Source organism: Cimex lectularius, unplaced genomic scaffold, assembly GCF_000648675.2.
Source record: "Cimex lectularius strain Harlan isolate CLEC.00 unplaced genomic scaffold, Clec_2.1 scaffold373, whole genome shotgun sequence".
In the NCBI taxonomy this organism is placed as follows: domain Eukaryota; kingdom Metazoa; phylum Arthropoda; class Insecta; order Hemiptera; family Cimicidae; genus Cimex; species Cimex lectularius.
In genome coordinates this window covers 225,273-242,317 of record NW_019392898.1, presented here as the reverse complement: position 1 = coordinate 242,317, position 17,045 = coordinate 225,273, and the positions used below count along the sequence as shown (strand labels likewise).

At 36.2% G+C, this 17,045-nt stretch overlaps 1 protein-coding gene across 1 annotated transcript in view; it reads left to right on the top strand.

Moving 5' to 3' along the window:
* Positions 1-17,045, top strand: part of LOC106664283 (protein sidekick) — a 93,947-nt gene that overhangs the window by 19,116 nt on the left and 57,786 nt on the right. The gene's annotated exons all lie outside the window — the stretch shown is intronic.

Sequence of the window (17,045 nt, the reverse complement as noted above, 5' to 3'; positions counted from 1 at the left end):
AAATAAATTGGAATTTCTTAGCAGCCTTTGATCCAGACGATCCGACTGAGGAATGCTGCCGCCATCCCGATCTTTGCTGACGACGAGTTCGCGTCCGGTACTCAATCCTTTCAGAAATCGAGTATAAAAGATTCCTCTTCAATAATTTTATGCTCCCCGTCTCGACTTTCTTTTGAAACTTGAATATTACTTAATATAACAGCTTAAAACTCCCGTATAATAAAACGATCGGCTGAATAAAATGGCGTATTTGTCCATTTTACTTATTAAATTCATTAAAGTTCGTGGTCCGATTGACCGAATAACATTTTCAAATTAATTAATCTTTATAGAACGTATTGATTGAGATAAAAAGTGAAGTATATCCTCACCAAAGCTCTCCGTGGCCATTTCATTTGTCGCCGAGAATTGAATCCTGATTACACGACATTTGAAAAATGGCAAAAAGGAGGGAAAATTCGAAGGTAGGTTGAGATGGGAAGTTAGTGTTCCGATTGGATCGAAGTCATGATAGCTCGAGTGGTAGAGTAGCGGCGTTTTAGCCGAAGTCGTGGGTTCGAATCCCGCTCGTGACACTGGCTTTTTTATCTCAATCAATACGTTATATAAAGATTAATTAATTGAAAAACGTTATTCGGTCAATCGGAACAAACTCTAATGAATTTCATTTAAATGTGTTATCGAAGGAAATAAGTAATACCATGTTTTAGATTATTCAATTGTATTTTTTTTAATAAAAGCCCTGGTTTTGTGTTCTGTAAGTTATGTAAGAAGCAGACCAATCAGTAATATCCATTTTAATAAATTGACATTTCCCGCTTGAGAAAATCTCCTGGAAATTGGAATGTTCCTTAAAAATTAATCTGAATTTCTTTGGAATAACAAAAGATGGCCTGCACGAATTAAGAATTTTGATCAAATTCTATATTTCCTGTTTGTTATACCAATTATCGTAAGAACTATCCCAAAGATTTGTACAAAATCAACACGTGAACAGATAGCTAGTGGTTGGTTCATGGTAAACCGATACTTTTCTCTTCCATTTGCCTGGAGACCTCAGTTAGGCGGAACGCTTTGGCTGGGGAGAAGTTAAATAAAACCGACGGCCCTTTCCAATGTTCATTTGTAAACAATATCGTTACTTTTGTAGGCGGAAGGACGAACCTGAATACTGATGAGCCAGTGTAGTACCTAACAAAGATGGACAGCTTAAAAGTATAGAACAATTCTCCCTACCGCATTGAATACACGTCGGATATAAACGTGAAATATCAACGACATCAACTTTGAAAACTGTGCATTTTATTAATTTATAACCTAACTTTCACAAAATCTACGCGCACGATATGTTAATTTAGGAAGAGTCGGTTGAAAGTTTTAGACAATTTATGACGGATATATCGCTCTTTATATAATTATACACTTGGAAAATGCCTTGCTGTTATCCCATTACGCGTTAATCGTTAAGGGAAATATAAACAGTCATGGCCTAGATTATTTTACCAGGTTTTCTCAAGGAACCTGAGTCCTTTTTTTGTTATTCCTCTGAATATTCACGTACGTGAGAACGAAATTATCACTACACTTTCTTCTTGGCAATGGAGAAATCCAGAAGAATGTGACGATAAATGAAAACGTTTTCTACCATTAACAGCAACAAAGAGGCATAATATGTGGGAAGAGAAATATGTAAAAAAAGTACTTTTGCCGGGTGAGAATTGTAGCCGAATGGACATCAAATTGGATAGAGAGAGAGTTTTATACAGCTTTTTAGTCCACTAATTTTATCGATGACGCAAAGGAAAAACATTTATAATTAATTTTTATGCCAATAACCAATTTTCTAAAATAAAATCGAAATTGCAAAATTATAATTTGAAGTAGCATTTTTATTGAATAAGTGACTAAAGTGGGCAACACGTCAGACAAGAATGACACATCTACACGGAAAACAAACACCTTGAGCCCTGAAGATGATCTCAATAAAGGTCGAAACGTTGGCACGATAAAGCAAATGTTTTTTTAAACCTACGTCACACCAGGCCGCATCTCACGATCTCCGAATAATCTAAGTGACTAAGTTAAAAGTAAGGAACTACCTTCCTTCACCCGTTGAACGAACCTAGGACATAAACGTGAAATGTCGACATCTTCGAAAACTGTACACTTTAAGTTAAACTGTGTAAGTTAAAGTGACAATCAAGTTCCTTTCTGAGAATAAAATTTTACCAGTTTCTCCGAAGAAATCCGTGAAGATGAATCAGAATGACACGTAACCTAGATTTCTACATTCAACGGTATATCCTGTAAAAATTAAATCTATTGGGTTGTCCGGAAAATAATGCGGTTTATGGTTATAAAATAAAAACATAAAATAAATTATTTTCATTATGTTTTGAATTAAATTGATTACTGTCAACACACTTCTCCCTGTGATGGCAACTTTGCTGAATAGAATTTTGAGTCTTTTGATCACTCAAGAAGAATTTTTTGATCAATGAAATTTTTATGTCCAATATGTGTCTAAATGTCTAAAAAAAGGTAGTCGGTGGCGAGATGTCTGGAGAATAGGGAGGGCGAGGCAGAACCTCATAACCAGGATCCATCAGTTTTTCTGTTGTCATATGTGAGTCTGGAGCCGAGCATTGCCGTGTAACAGATCTGCCTTTTCCGATTGACCAAAGATGGCTTCCATAATGCCAATGTCTGGAGCATTGCCTCAATTTGAGAGCAATGCATTTCAGCATTGATTGGTGACAGGATACAAGAAGCTGTGGTAAATCAGCCCACATGAAGCCGATCAAAGAGTCATCATCACTTTTTTTTCATAATTTGGGGGGGGGCTTTGGAAAACTTTGTGCTTTTCCTTTGTCCAGCCACTGTCCAGAACGCCTCAGAAAAGTCGGTTTGTTAACCGAAAGATTATCTGCAAATTCTCGAACAGTTGTTCTTGCATGTTCTTCTACCTTCTTTGTTTTCAAGTCTAAAGTCTAACTCCCGAAATTTTTTAAACCATCCTTGAACGGTGTCTCACTCACACTGCCCCAGATTTCATTAATCTTTCTGGCCGTTTGGGCACCGCCCAGACCGAGTTAAATCTCGTAAAACTAAATTACGCGAAAATCACGTGGCCATTTTAGTAAAGACGAAGAATTATTCACAAGTAACGAAATGCTACTGAGTTAAAGAAATATTTGAGTTTGGAACAGGATTAAAAAGTATTTACATTCCAAAGGAATAATCCATCAAACAGTTTATTGGGATGGTTAGGGCGAATTCGACAGGGGTCAGAAAATTCCATGGGGAACATTTGATCAACCCCAGGATCTTTACTTTATTCAGTTAAGCAAAGTTGGATCATTCGAAACAAGTTTATTTGTTGATTTTGTGGGCTAAACTGCCAATTTTATGAGAAGTTTATCACACAGAAACCGTCGTCTCGCTCTAGATCACATATGCATTGTCTCATCAACAAATCCGTCTCTCTCTCTCTCTCTCTCTCTCTCTGTCTCTCTCTCTCTCTCTCTCTCTCTCTCTCTCTCTCTCTCTCTCCCTTCTTTCATCTCTATACATTTTTCTCTTTGTTCTTACATAAAGCTTCGAAGTTTCCCATAAGTCCAGCACCGATTGTTTCTCATTGCACCTTTAGCATTTCAATCGAACGTAGAAGAAGAATATCTGTTGATAGACGAAGACGGAATATTTTTCTAGCGGGTCATGAAAGAAAAGGAAGGGCTCGCGCAACAATGGGGCCGGGACGCTTGGAATTCTGAAGTGACGATGCTTAAAAGGAATAACAGGAACTGAACAAGCCTCAAGCGTTGAATGTTTGATTTTTCCTTATGCACTTTTTTTCTTTTTTCTTTTGTTTTTGATTGTTTCATCATATATAATTGGAGGAAGGGTTTCATGAAAAAAAGGTCTTGGTTGAGTCGAAAAAGCTAATGTCAGAGTGAGATTCCAACCCAGGTCCTTTTGCTAAATAGCTCACTTGAGCTATCGTGATCCTCTCGACACCAACTCCTCTTTTCAACCTACAACCTTTCGAATTTTCTCTCATTTTACAATATTTTCAAATATCGTGTAATCAGGATTCGATTCTCGACGACCTATGAAGTGGCTTTTAGCGAAGTAAGTACTTCTGTAATTAAGATATTAATTATTTTAGCCGTACTAATTATTTTAATTAATTACACTTTTTAACTAGGGTCTTGGTTGAGACGAATTGTTAAGACGTGGGTTCGAATAGGTTTTTTGTCACGAACAAGACCTTAGATAAGAAGTATAATTAATTAAAATAATTAATACGGTCAATTATGATTATTAAATACATATATAGATTATTTATTTATTTTATTGGATTTTCATTAATCGTTTTGTTCTATGAGGGTGTCTGTTATTCCCTTTCAATCAATTAATCTTTCAGTAAGGTATTGGTTGAAATAAAAAAGCTGTCTAAAAAAAGTGTCACGAGCTGTATTCGAACCTACGAACTTTAGCTAAATACGCCGCTGCTCTACCACCTGAGCTATCGTGACTTCGATCCACTCGGACACCAACTTCCCATCTCAACCTACCTTTCGAATTTCCCTCCTTTCTGCCATTTTTCAAATGCCGCGTAATCAGGATTCAATTCTCGGCGACAAATGAAATGGCCACGGAGAGCTTTGGTGAGGATATACTTCGTTTTACTTATTAAATCCATTGTATATCGTGGTCCGATTGACAAAATAACTTCTTTCAATTAATTAACCTTTATGTAAGGTATTGGTTGAAATAAAAAAGCTAGTGTCACGAGCGGGATTCGAACCTACGAACTTCGGCTAAATACGCCGCTGCTCTACCACGTGAGCTATCGTGACTTCGATCCACTCGGACACCAACTTCCCATCTCATGACAATGTCAACATGATATTTGAAATATGGCATAAAGAAGGGAAAATTCGAAAGGTAGGTTATTTGGTCAATCGGACCACGAAATATGATGGATTTATTATTATCTTTAACCGTGAATGCACACAAAAAATATGTTAAAATTAAAGTTTTTATATAGCTTTTTTGTATTGACTGGTATATTTACAGCATGATGTTAAAAGTAATTGTCATGAATACGTATTAAAATAATAATTGAAAATTCTAACCTTGAAATTTATTTTATTTTAATTTTTGAAATTTATTCGATCAAACATGTTGATCAATGTGGGCACAGAAATCCCCACTGCGATGTGGTTTTTTTTTTTTGCAAATACCACTTTCCAACCTCCAAGGTGTACGACCGACCATACTTAAAATTCTACTCGGTCTCGTTATCGGACGCGTTAGAATCCGCATAATTCTGTTCTCTCATACGGCATGGAAACGGCATTGGTCTTTGAAGATAAGACGTTTGCCCCGTGTTCATCGGAGCGCCTTTCAAGACAATGGGGAAGCGATCGAGCGAGAGGAGACGGATCCATGTGTAGGATAAGGACCAACCGCGCTCCACAATCCTCACTTGGCCATTTGCGAAAAGCAAAGACACAATATACAACGGCTTGTTTTACAAAGTTTCGCATGGCCATTAGTAAGTTTCAAAACTCTCGAGCCGCGCCACTCCTCAGCGCGAATTTTATCGCATCCTCGTGTCATGAGAGCCTACTTAGGAGTTTTAACAAGTCAAGTCTCTTTCTTCACATTTTACAACGGTCGTTAGAATGTAAACCGTGAAATATTTAATTATATCAAATATTGACGTTAATATGCTAAACAGTCGTTAAAATTTGTGTGAAAAAAACCAACGCTACAACCATATGATTTTCATTTCCAAAATAATTAATAATAATTAATTTTTATTTTTTTGCTTTATTGTTTGTATTGTAGGTTATTGAACTGCAGCATGGAATTTTATTTTTTTAACCTAACGTTTTCAACCTCATGAATGAGTCCTCATGTTTCACACATTGGTGAGAAGTCCACTGGATAGACAATTGTAAATTATACTGAAGAGGACTCATGTCAAGGTCGAAAATGTTATGTTACAAAATAAAATTCCAGGCTGCAGTGTACATTGAACAGCCTAAATGCAAATATATTCTTCATTTTGTTACCTCTCTCTAGAATCTTATAAAATATGGGCAACATAGTGAGTTTGATGAACAATTGATAAAATAATAATTTGACATTTTTGAAAAAAATTGTCTTAAGGGTTCATAAATCATCGAAAATAAATGTGCAAAATGGTTCAAATATACATTGAGATTAATTGGTAAAACTGAATGAAATTTAGTCACTCGAAATATAATTAATTATTAGCAAATGTTATTATTCCAATGAAACACTCCAAAATGATTTTACAGCTTTTATCACGACAATATTAGGATCGGCATAAATGTTTATCACAAAATTGGATAAAAATTTTAACCTTATGCATTTACTTAAAATTCTAAATCAAATAATAAAATAAAACATAAAATGTAATTAGAAAAAATGAAACACGTTCTTAGATGCTCTCGCCCAATGTTCAACTTAGTGTGAAAACTTAATCATCCTGGTCCGCCGTTTTTTGCTGTGTGTTTTCAGAATTAGGACTTGCATCCACCATTCTAATCTTAGAAGATAAAGAATTACGCCTGTTTTCGAAAGTAGTTCATTCTAAGACAATAAAACATAAATTTATAGATTTATTTTATATTTATATCATAAAAAAATTAGCTATATTGAATATTTCATTTGAAAACAGATAATTTTGATTAATTTAATCCTCATATTTAAAATTTTTTCGTTTCTTTTGAGTAATCCTCTTTTAGATTAAAAACAAATCTCAGTAGCCTTGCTGTTCTAGTCTTATTGTCAGTTAAAGTTAGGTTTGATGTTATGACGATCACCGCGTCCTTACAACAACTACAACTTAAAATAAACAAAAGGAAGAACGCGCGAGACAACGTACAGGCTTTCACCGATTTATTGTTTGGTAGTTACCGACTTCTGATCTGCCTATTCTTACTGATTTTTATTAATTTAATTAAATAATATGAACTAACAAAAATCAGTGAGGATAGGCAGACCAGGATCATCCTAACCTTCCCAGGATGGTAGATGACTATCAAACAATAGGTTTATCACCCTCAGGACACAGAAGGAAATCTCACAATCATCGTTTATTTCACGTTTTTGGAGTCTCAGAGCGAGCCATACGATTCCTATTTTCGTAATAAATTATTAACGATACACTGATATAAAGTAAACTCGGCTCTAAGAATAATAAACCATATCCACATCAAATTTTTGTTTTTCTTATCGGAAATCGAAGAATAACACAGATTGGAAAAATTTTCATCGTGTTATTCATTATTAGGACAATATATTTTAGTACCTTCTATATCAATAATCATGTTACGTTTAATATTTGTTGAACGTTCGTTCGTCGGCTTTTCCTCTCCTCTTTAGACATTGTATTATTGAATATTAAATTGAAATCAATTCCCAATAGTCTTCGGGTAATTTTGAGCCGAGATAGCTGTAAACGGAAACGTTTGGATTTAGGTCAATCCCCGGGAGTTTCTTAACGCGAGCGATCACTTCCAATAGAGGTCCATAAACCTTTAACAGACAGATAAAATGTCCTTAAACTTTTCACTACGAGTTTCAAAAGAAAGGAATACGTTGGCCCCTTGTTACAACAATTGACTCAACAGCTGGCACAATGGTGTGTGTCAGGCCACATCTATCCACGGTTAGATTCGTACAACAAAGAATTTATATCCACGAGTTCGTCGTTTCCGATGATTGATGCACTTTAGGCGTCGACGATCCAAAGATTAATTGTTAACATCTCTCTTCACACCATAACAATTTTTTTTTGTGTTTCTATTTATCAATTGTTCCCATTAAATCTGAAGAATTGAACATGTTTTATTGACGTTTACGTATACGTCTAGGAATAGTTTTTAACAATGTTTAAGCATTTTACGATATCGTCGCATCATTGATCAAAGCTGAGAATCAGTAACCAGATCAAGTCGCTGTAGTTTAAGACAAAATATTCGCTAAAGAGCAGAAAAAGGAAAACATGCAGATGGCCAGCGATGGCCTCAGCTTTTTGTCGGTGCATAAACTATGTTTGAAGTATGTTTTAATCCATTTACGTTTGATTGGTCAATTGACCAGGTTACTTCTTTCAATTAGCTATTCTTTCTATGTAAAGTCTTGGTTGAGATCAAAAAGTCAGTGTCACGAGCGTAATTCTAACCCACGCCGTTCTCAAGTGGCAGAGTAGCGGCGTATTTAGTCGAAGGTCGTGGGTTCGAATCTCGCTCGTAACGCTGACTTTTTATCACAACCAAGTCCTTACACAGAAGAATAATTAATTGAAAGAAGTAACTTGGTCAATTGACCACTAAAACGTAAATGGATTAATATTTAATATGTCAAAGAAATATCACTTCTCTAAACAACTCCCCGTGGCCACTTCATAAGTCGCTGAGAATCCAGCCCTGATTACACATTTGTCTGTAACCTTCAGTGTTTGGGTGATATCATACGTCATCATATATTATATACCATGAAATATCACCCGAACCCTGAGGATGGCGAAATGCCAAAACGCGTTTGAATTACCAAAAATCAGCGATTTTATCATCAGGCCAACGTATCTTCAGTCCTCCGACGTGGATTGGCAGGCAATGCTGTGGGTGACAATTCGGGGTTAAAGAGTAAGAGCCATCGGGTAATTTTGAATGCAAATGTTTTTTAATGCAATTTGGCAAGACGGATACAACTGGGATTTTGAAGTCGGTATGAATTGCATGGTTGAAAACATATAAGAGAGTTCGGAGGATTTTATGTTGAAGGGTTTGGAATCTGTCAAGATTGGAACGCTTAGCGGTTCTGTACAGTTCAAATCCGTAGTCCACCAGGCTGTTTAGCAGGCAGTAATCTTTTTATTATGTAAGTTTAGATCGTTTATCTAGTAGTATTTTAAGCAGTATGAATATTGTATTTAAATTTTTATGATGAAATCAAATGCCGTACTTACATTTTTTTTAAAGAAATGGCAGAACAAAAAATCCCACTTGTCGAAATACAGATTTCATTAAGATAATTTCATTAAGTTAATTTTGGCTTGGAATCGCTTTATGGTAACAGATTTAACATAATTAACTCATCTAGCTGGAAAATGTCACTAACTTTGTTATTTTAAATGAGAATTTCATATTTTTATTATCAATTTGATTCTACCGCTTATTTTATGCCACTTTTACTGAAAGGAAAATTTTGATAGGATCGACCCTTTCTGAGTTATGCCCGTCGGAAGACGCGTTAGGGGGGTATGCTTTTTGTAACAAGATGGCCTACCCCCTTTATTTCTTGGGGTTTGTATAAGACCAGTTTTGCTAAAGTTAATCGTTTCTGCATCAAATGGGTGGACAGTAGAAGTTGTACATACTGATACACTCTGTATAGGCACCTACACCCTTTATTTAACCTGGAAGCACAGGAAAATAAAACATATCCTAATGTAATAATATTAACTTTTATTAGCGTATTTATTTACTCATTTATTAACTTTTATTAACTGATTTATTGACTTAGTTATCAATTTATTTATTGTAAATATATATTTTTTGTAGTAAGTTGTTAAATAAGTTGTTGCTGTGGTTAATAATGAGGAATTTAATATTTATACCTATACTTTGTTATTGTTCATATGCCTAGTTTTGCTTTAAGCTCTTTATGATATTAATTAATTTGTCGTTTTTTTTTAATCGAAAACCTTTTTCTTTTTTTATCGATGTTTCAACCTTTATTCGGGTCATCTTCAGGGCCTGGGTGAATTACAAAACATACGTTGATTGGAAAAAAAACAAACAATGCAGATGTAAATTTTTTTTATTATTATTATTTGTAGCCTATACATACGTGTACATAATACAAATGTGATCACATTGTATATTGTTCACCGCTCGGTCACAGCACTAACACTGGTGCCAGCGCTGCACCCGGAGGACGCATGCCATGAGAAGCCAGCCAGTGCTGGCACTCATTTTAATGGATTAAGGGGCAAGGAGGTCTCGGGGCCACCGTCGTTTTAGGCGACGTGGTGGATTCTCGGGATGGGAATATGTTGAGAGGGCTCTAGCGATAGGGTTAGGATGGATCAATAGGATGGTATGAAATTTTTGGAATCGGGAATGGATCAGTTCGTTGACAAAAGGAACGTTGAGGTCTTTGTGGATAGTGAGGTTAGAGACGTAAAAAGGAGCTTTGACTATTTGTCTGAGGACTTTTGATTGGAAGGACTGGATACGCTGGATATTGAATGGTTTGGCGGAACCCCACAGTTCCACATCGTATGTTCAAAGTGGTCCCAGTAAAGTCTTGTATATGGTCAGTTTAGTGCTGATGGTCAACCCGGATTTTGGTCCAAGTAGTCTGCGTAATTGTCCAATTCTTCTGTCTTTTATTCTTGTGTGGGGATTCCACGTCAGTCTGCTGTCAAGGTATAGTCCTAGGTATTTGACTTGAGTGGAAGTCGGTATTTCTTCATTGTTGGTGTATAGTGGAGGGCAAGAATGTTTTTTCAAAGTGAACATACATTGGATGTACTTTTCTCCGTTTAATCTTGTCCTCCACTTTTTACACCTACCTTTGATGAGCTCAAGGTGTTCTTGGATATTAGAGGTAGCTTGGGTAGGATTCAAGTTAGAGGACAAAATTGCGGTATCGTCCGCGTAGGTGGTAATGATGGTATAGGGATGAGTAGGTAGGTCAGCAGTATAGATGGTATAAAAGATAGTACCAAGGATACTCCCTTGTGGGACACCGGTTTGTATTGGTCTGATTTCAGAGAACTCGTTACCGCACCTCACTCTGAAGCAGCGGTCTGTTAGGTAGGATTTCAGGATAAGGTAATAAGGAATGGGTAGGAAGCGTTTGAATTTATAAAGTATGCCCGAGTGCCACACCCTGTCAAAAGCTTGTGCTACGCAGATGTAAATATAAATTTGAACCAAGTATTTCAGACTCTTTCATTCATTCAGTATTCATACTTCATTCGAGTGTCAACATATATTTTGTAATTCACCCAGGCCCTGAAAATGGCCCGAATAAAGGTCGAAACGTCGGCAAAAAAATGAAAAACATGTGTTTCTAAACTACCTCATTCTTGACCGCTCCGCACGAATCCAACAAATTAGTAATTAATTTATTGATCGTTAATGAAGCACTTGACCTAAATTATCGCTAAAATTCTAAGTCAAATTAGTGATGTTCTCAAATGAAGTTGCATAATGAAATATTGCCCCGCCACTTCCCCTGCCTTTATACAACTTATGTATTTATATTACATTTATGTTTATTTTCTGTAAATAATAAACAAATACATTATAATATATTATATAATATTATATAATACAGTTACCTACGTTTCAATCTTGTATGAGGATTCCATGTAAGTCGTTTGTCAAGGTACTGTCCGAGGTACCGTACATGACATAGATTTTGAAAAAAAAAATGTTACTTTTGAATGTTTATATGGGTACATTGAACTAAAAAAACACTGAACAGTTGCACTAATTATTTTAAAGTTTATCTTAAAGCTTATTTTATTTATTCTGAGTTATATGTTTAAAAATACATATATGTGTGGTGTTTAGAGACCGTTACTTGATGATAATTTGTTGGTCGTGAGATGCGGTCTGGTGTGATGTAGGTTTTAGAAAAACATTTTCTTTATGCCAACGTTTCGATCTTTATTGAGCCTGTATATGATCTCAGTAAAGATCGAAACGTTGGCACGATAAAGAAAATATTTTTCTAAAACCTACGTCACACCAGACCGCATCTCACGACCTCCAAATAATCATTTAAAAATATAGTCTACTTTACCCAATTCTTAGATAATCAATAATCATCTGCAAGCTTTCTTCTCGCGGTTATCAGTATAATAATAATCTTAATAACAGACAGGGCAAAAATTCGCTATTTGCGTCTATTGATTAAATGAAATAGATTAAAATTACCTGATGCCAGGACCTGTTAGTCGATTTATCATTCGGTTCTACGCTTTAATTGGTTAATTGTGTTTGTGGTCAAGGGAAATGCCAGTCTACAAATCATTGGGCGTTATTCCATTCGAGAGCCCGTTGCCGAAGGGGTGTTGCAAGAAACTTTCAACAGCAGCGCATTCAATTTAGTGCCGTTTTAAAATTTTAGTCCATTTCAAAATAATAATAATAAAAGTGGAAGTTAATGGGCCGCCGGCCCTCTGCGTGTTTTCCTTCTTTTTCTCTTCTTTCGCGCGTATTTTCTCTTAAACTGCAGCCATTTGAGCGCCCCGATCTGGTTACTGACTTAGTTGACTACTGGGTTACTGACTCTGGTTATTTCAAATGTATACTACGTTGATATCCTAGCATGCTAGCCTCCCGTTTGTACCTCAGATTGTCAAATAGAGANATATATATATATATATACATCAAGCCTTCTATAATTGAAAAGGTGCTCGACCGTTATTCTATTCTTGCATAACGGGAAATTACGAGGTCGCTTTCTGGCCAGAAGTTCCCCGTGCGTTATTCTTGTATGACCTATGAGTAGTCTTGTCAGTTTGACCTTTTCCTTTTCGAACCGTTCTCCGTGGACCAGGGACCGACTTCTTTCTTAACCTGCCGCAGTTTAGCAGGGTTATTTCTATTTCTACGAGCCTAGAGGTTTTTCCATTCTCTTTTTACAGAATTTGTCGTGGAGCCTTCCAGCGGCTTCTTTGGCCGCCCTGTCTGCTTCTTCGTTCCCGGCTATCCCTATGTGGCCGGGAACCCATGCCAACACGACCTTCTTCCCAACTGCATCGATCCCTTTCAACTGTTCTTTCCATTTCAAAAAAAAATATATTAGTCACTCCCAATTTTCGGCCTATCACTCGCTTGGTGTTTTGTATGTACATTGAAATGTTGAACCGACAGGATTTTTAACTCGGAGATTTTTTTTTCATTTTTACCAACGTCATTTCCCCGTAGTTTATTATTTAGGTGGGGAAAAATGATTCGACGTCGGGTGAGGGCGGATTCGGAATATGGAAGGCGCGGTTTGTTGCCCGTCGAAGGGGAAAACTGAAAAGTGAGTTACGGACCTTTTCAATCCCCGGGGCCTGGAATGCTTAATGAAGGTTCGTTTTGCAACACGTTGCCTCCGACTATAAGACGTTACGTGCCGCGAATCGCTTCAATCCTCCAGTTTTTATATCCGATTCTTGGAATAGGATTTCTGCCCAGGATGATCACCGCGGTTTTCAGCTTTAATTTAAAAAAAAAAATCTATAATAACGATTGTTTGTTTGATATACAGCCTTTTCAAGAATTACTTGACTTAAATCGTATATATGAGAAATGTGGACCTGTGTTCGAGGGGGGTCATGTAAATTATGATTTCGTATAATGTATGTAGTTGTTTCTTTAACTCACACAATTTCGTTTGTCTCAACGTCAGATGAACCGCCAATTTTAACGAAATTTCTTGTTTATGCAACAATACTTGTAAATATTTTACATGAGGAAATGAATACACGATAACTGTCCATTAATTTCTATTCAGTACGTTTGTAACATAAAATAAAATAACGTACTTTTTTCAGCTCTCGTCTGTATTTGAAATATCACCCAACGATTTTTGTAAAATCCCTTTTTTCACGGTGTATATCATTTGTTTCTGCCCCCCCCCTCCGGTGTAAAACGGAAAAACTCAAGTTTTTGCCCGTGCATCTATGCTAATAACTCATAAAAACCGACCCGTCCATAAATTTAAATTGTTCAGGTAGAATCTGAGCGGTCGGGGGTAGACATTTTTTCGGTTGTCTTTCTCTTGACGAATCGTAGTCGTTGATAACGAATCGCTTGGGGAAAATCACTCATGCAAATCCGCCATGTTTATTGTTTTATGGTCTATTAAAGGAAATAGGGCCCAACTATACTAAGACTTTGTAAAACCTTGAATAAGGCAAACCATAAACCCGCACACTCTCACTAGTTTTCACAAATTACAATTAAATTTTATACATTTTTTTATGTTAAACATGCACTTCATTATGTCGTAAGGATATTTATTGGACTTTCACAGTTATCAGATAATTATTACCGTCCTATATATCAGGGATGACAGCCGTTTCGTGAGTTGACAGACTTCCTTACTCCGATATAATCAGATGGCGATAAAATTTCCCCTTTTCTACAAAGTATCCAACTTAAAAAGTTAAATTAAATATTTTAAGAGGTAAAACGTTCGACAACGTTTTCTGGACGACATTAAATGATATTTACCGATATATACCGTTCTCATATCAAAAGTTCAGCTAAATTTGCTATATTATTTTATTGAAAGAAAATATAAAACAACAACTTCAGAATTTAGTTCGAACTTTTTTATATAAATAAGCAAGCAGTAATGACAAGTTTTTAATCAATTCACGGTTCAATAGTTAACAATAAAAGAACATTATGTACAATCTTTCAATTAAATAATCTTTATGTAAGGTATTGGTTGAGATAAAAAAGTCAGCGTCACGAGCGGGATTCGAACCTACGACCATCGACTTAATACGCCGCTGCTCTACCACTTGAGCTGTCGTGACTTCGATCCACTCGGACACCAACTTTCCATCTCAACCCAACCTTTCGAATTTTTCCTCCTTTTTGCTATTTTTCATATAATTATCATTAATTGTTAAATAATGCAGTAGACTATGAATAATGCTGTTTGATTTTTACTACTTCGCCCAATCCGATCGATCATTAAAATCGCAATAAGAGAAAATAAAATTTATTTTTTAACTTGTTTTCAAAAGACAGGCACGAAGATTTTCAAAATGGATTTAAAGAGCAATAAAGTTGACTGGGCTGCAGATGGAACCACCTACTCTCTTAGTAAATTAATTCCTCTGGGCGAATAAATGTACATAAAACCTGGGGAGTGTTTGGAGAGGAAGGAACATTTAAAATACAAAGAAATTTTACCTCAAATCTACTTTTTCCCTCTGCTGTGTTAATTTGGCAAGAACAAATATACGGCTTCTAACCCTTTTTATAGTCTAAACTCTATATATAAACTTCCGTTTGAATAATTTGAATAACTTTCAAGAAACTAAGGGGTTTTACCGTTTTCGTTCAACAAAAACTTCACACCGGTCGAATCATTGAGAACGCTGATTGCCTAAATTTGGTTTTTGCCCCTTGCAATGTTGTCACACAAACAATACGCCATTTGCCTGATCAGCTATGGTTTGCTTTGGTAAGATGTGAACGAACGATTTTCTTCATAGTTTTCATAAGTGCTGAATTATCATCCGAGCCACCGTACAAATCTTTGCAATTTTGCGCGATTCACACTATTCTGCCTGGCCTACAAAATTTATTCTTTCGACAAACAGGGAGAAAAAAATGTATATTCCGTCGCAGGCATCGTGTAATAACGTGAAACGATAGACGAGCAATTTCCTCTTATTATTAGGTTATTACATTACCAATTCACTGGATATTGAAAAAGCTGGAACTGTCTCTGTAATAAATATCAGCAAAAACTATCAGTGATACAAGTTTGTTAGTTGCGCACTGTTACATTACAATTTTGATTTTAACAAAGTTATATAAATTATAAACGACTTATTTTTCTTGTGTATTGATGGAACAAGTATCAATGAAAATACTGATATATTCACATTCATTCATTCTTTTTTCTCTTTCTATCACAATCTCCCTCTCTCTCACTCTCTCCCTCTCTCTCACTCGCTCCCTCTCTCTCCCTCTCTCACACTCTCTCTCTTTTCCCCCTCTCTCTCGCTCTTTCCCCTCTCTCTCTTTCTCTCTCTCTCACTCTCTCTCCCTCTCTCTCACTCGCTCCCTCTCTCTCCCTCTCTCACACTCTCTCTCTTTTCCCCCTCTCTCTCGCTCTTTCCCCTCTCTCTCTTTCTCTCTCTCTCACTCACTCTCACTCACTCTCTTTCTTTCGTTTCACACTTCTCTCTGTCTCTCTCTCTCTCACTCTCTCTCACTCTCCCTTCCCTTCTCTCTCTTTCTCTTTCTCTCTGTCTCCCTCTTTCTCTCTCTCTTTCTTTCTCTTGCGTGTTCGAATACCGGCGTCTCTAATTTGAATTTAATAGTTTAAATTAATAATGGCAAGCTGGAGTATTAAAATAGCTAAATATTAGTTAGAAAAAAACGGCCCCGCTTATGTCAGGATTTACAGTGTAGAATTCGAGGTGAAGAAGGTCGGACTACAACTACGCCGAACACAGTAGTCCTTGCTGTTTGTGATTTTTTTGTATTTATGTTTTTATTAAGCATGTAATTCTTAAACTCCTGTATAACTTCTGCAATGTTGATACAGAGAAATTCCATGGTCTCTGTCCGAAGCATTCAGCCTTCTGGGAAATTCGCAACTCCAGCAGACCTCCCACGGATCCAATATTGTAATTGCCAATCAATTAATTATTGTTAAACATATCTAAAATTCCGTGGATGAAAACCCAATTCTGTATTACATATTTGTTATTCTAATAAACGATTTAACATTTCATACAATTTCATTTTCTTTAAAATTTATATGGAATAATTATTTTGAAAATGAATCACCCTTTTGTTTAAATTGCTTGTTTATTCATATTGCAAAATTTTATTTTGCTTTGCATTGGCTGCTATTTAGTTAACTATTGTCAATTAATCTGAACAGGTTATATAAATTATTTGAGTGAGGTTTATTTTAAATTTTTCAAACTTAACGATGTGTCTCTAGAAGACTGCAAAGCAAAGTTCATCGAAGATTCAGAAGAAAAACTAATTTTCTCTCAATTTTTTCCTCGACGCCTGATTAATCGACCCCTCCCCCGCCTGTAGGCAAGTAAAACCAACTCAGAATAATTATATCCATTGGCTCAGTTCAACAGTCCCATATTTGGGAACGACTTGAAAAACCACGAGACCGCCGTTCTACCCCCATATGAAATTAATGTTTCAAATTAAAAGGCCACTGTCGGCGAAGAAAGTTTCGACATTATTCATGGCGTCGCCTTGTACTCGCTC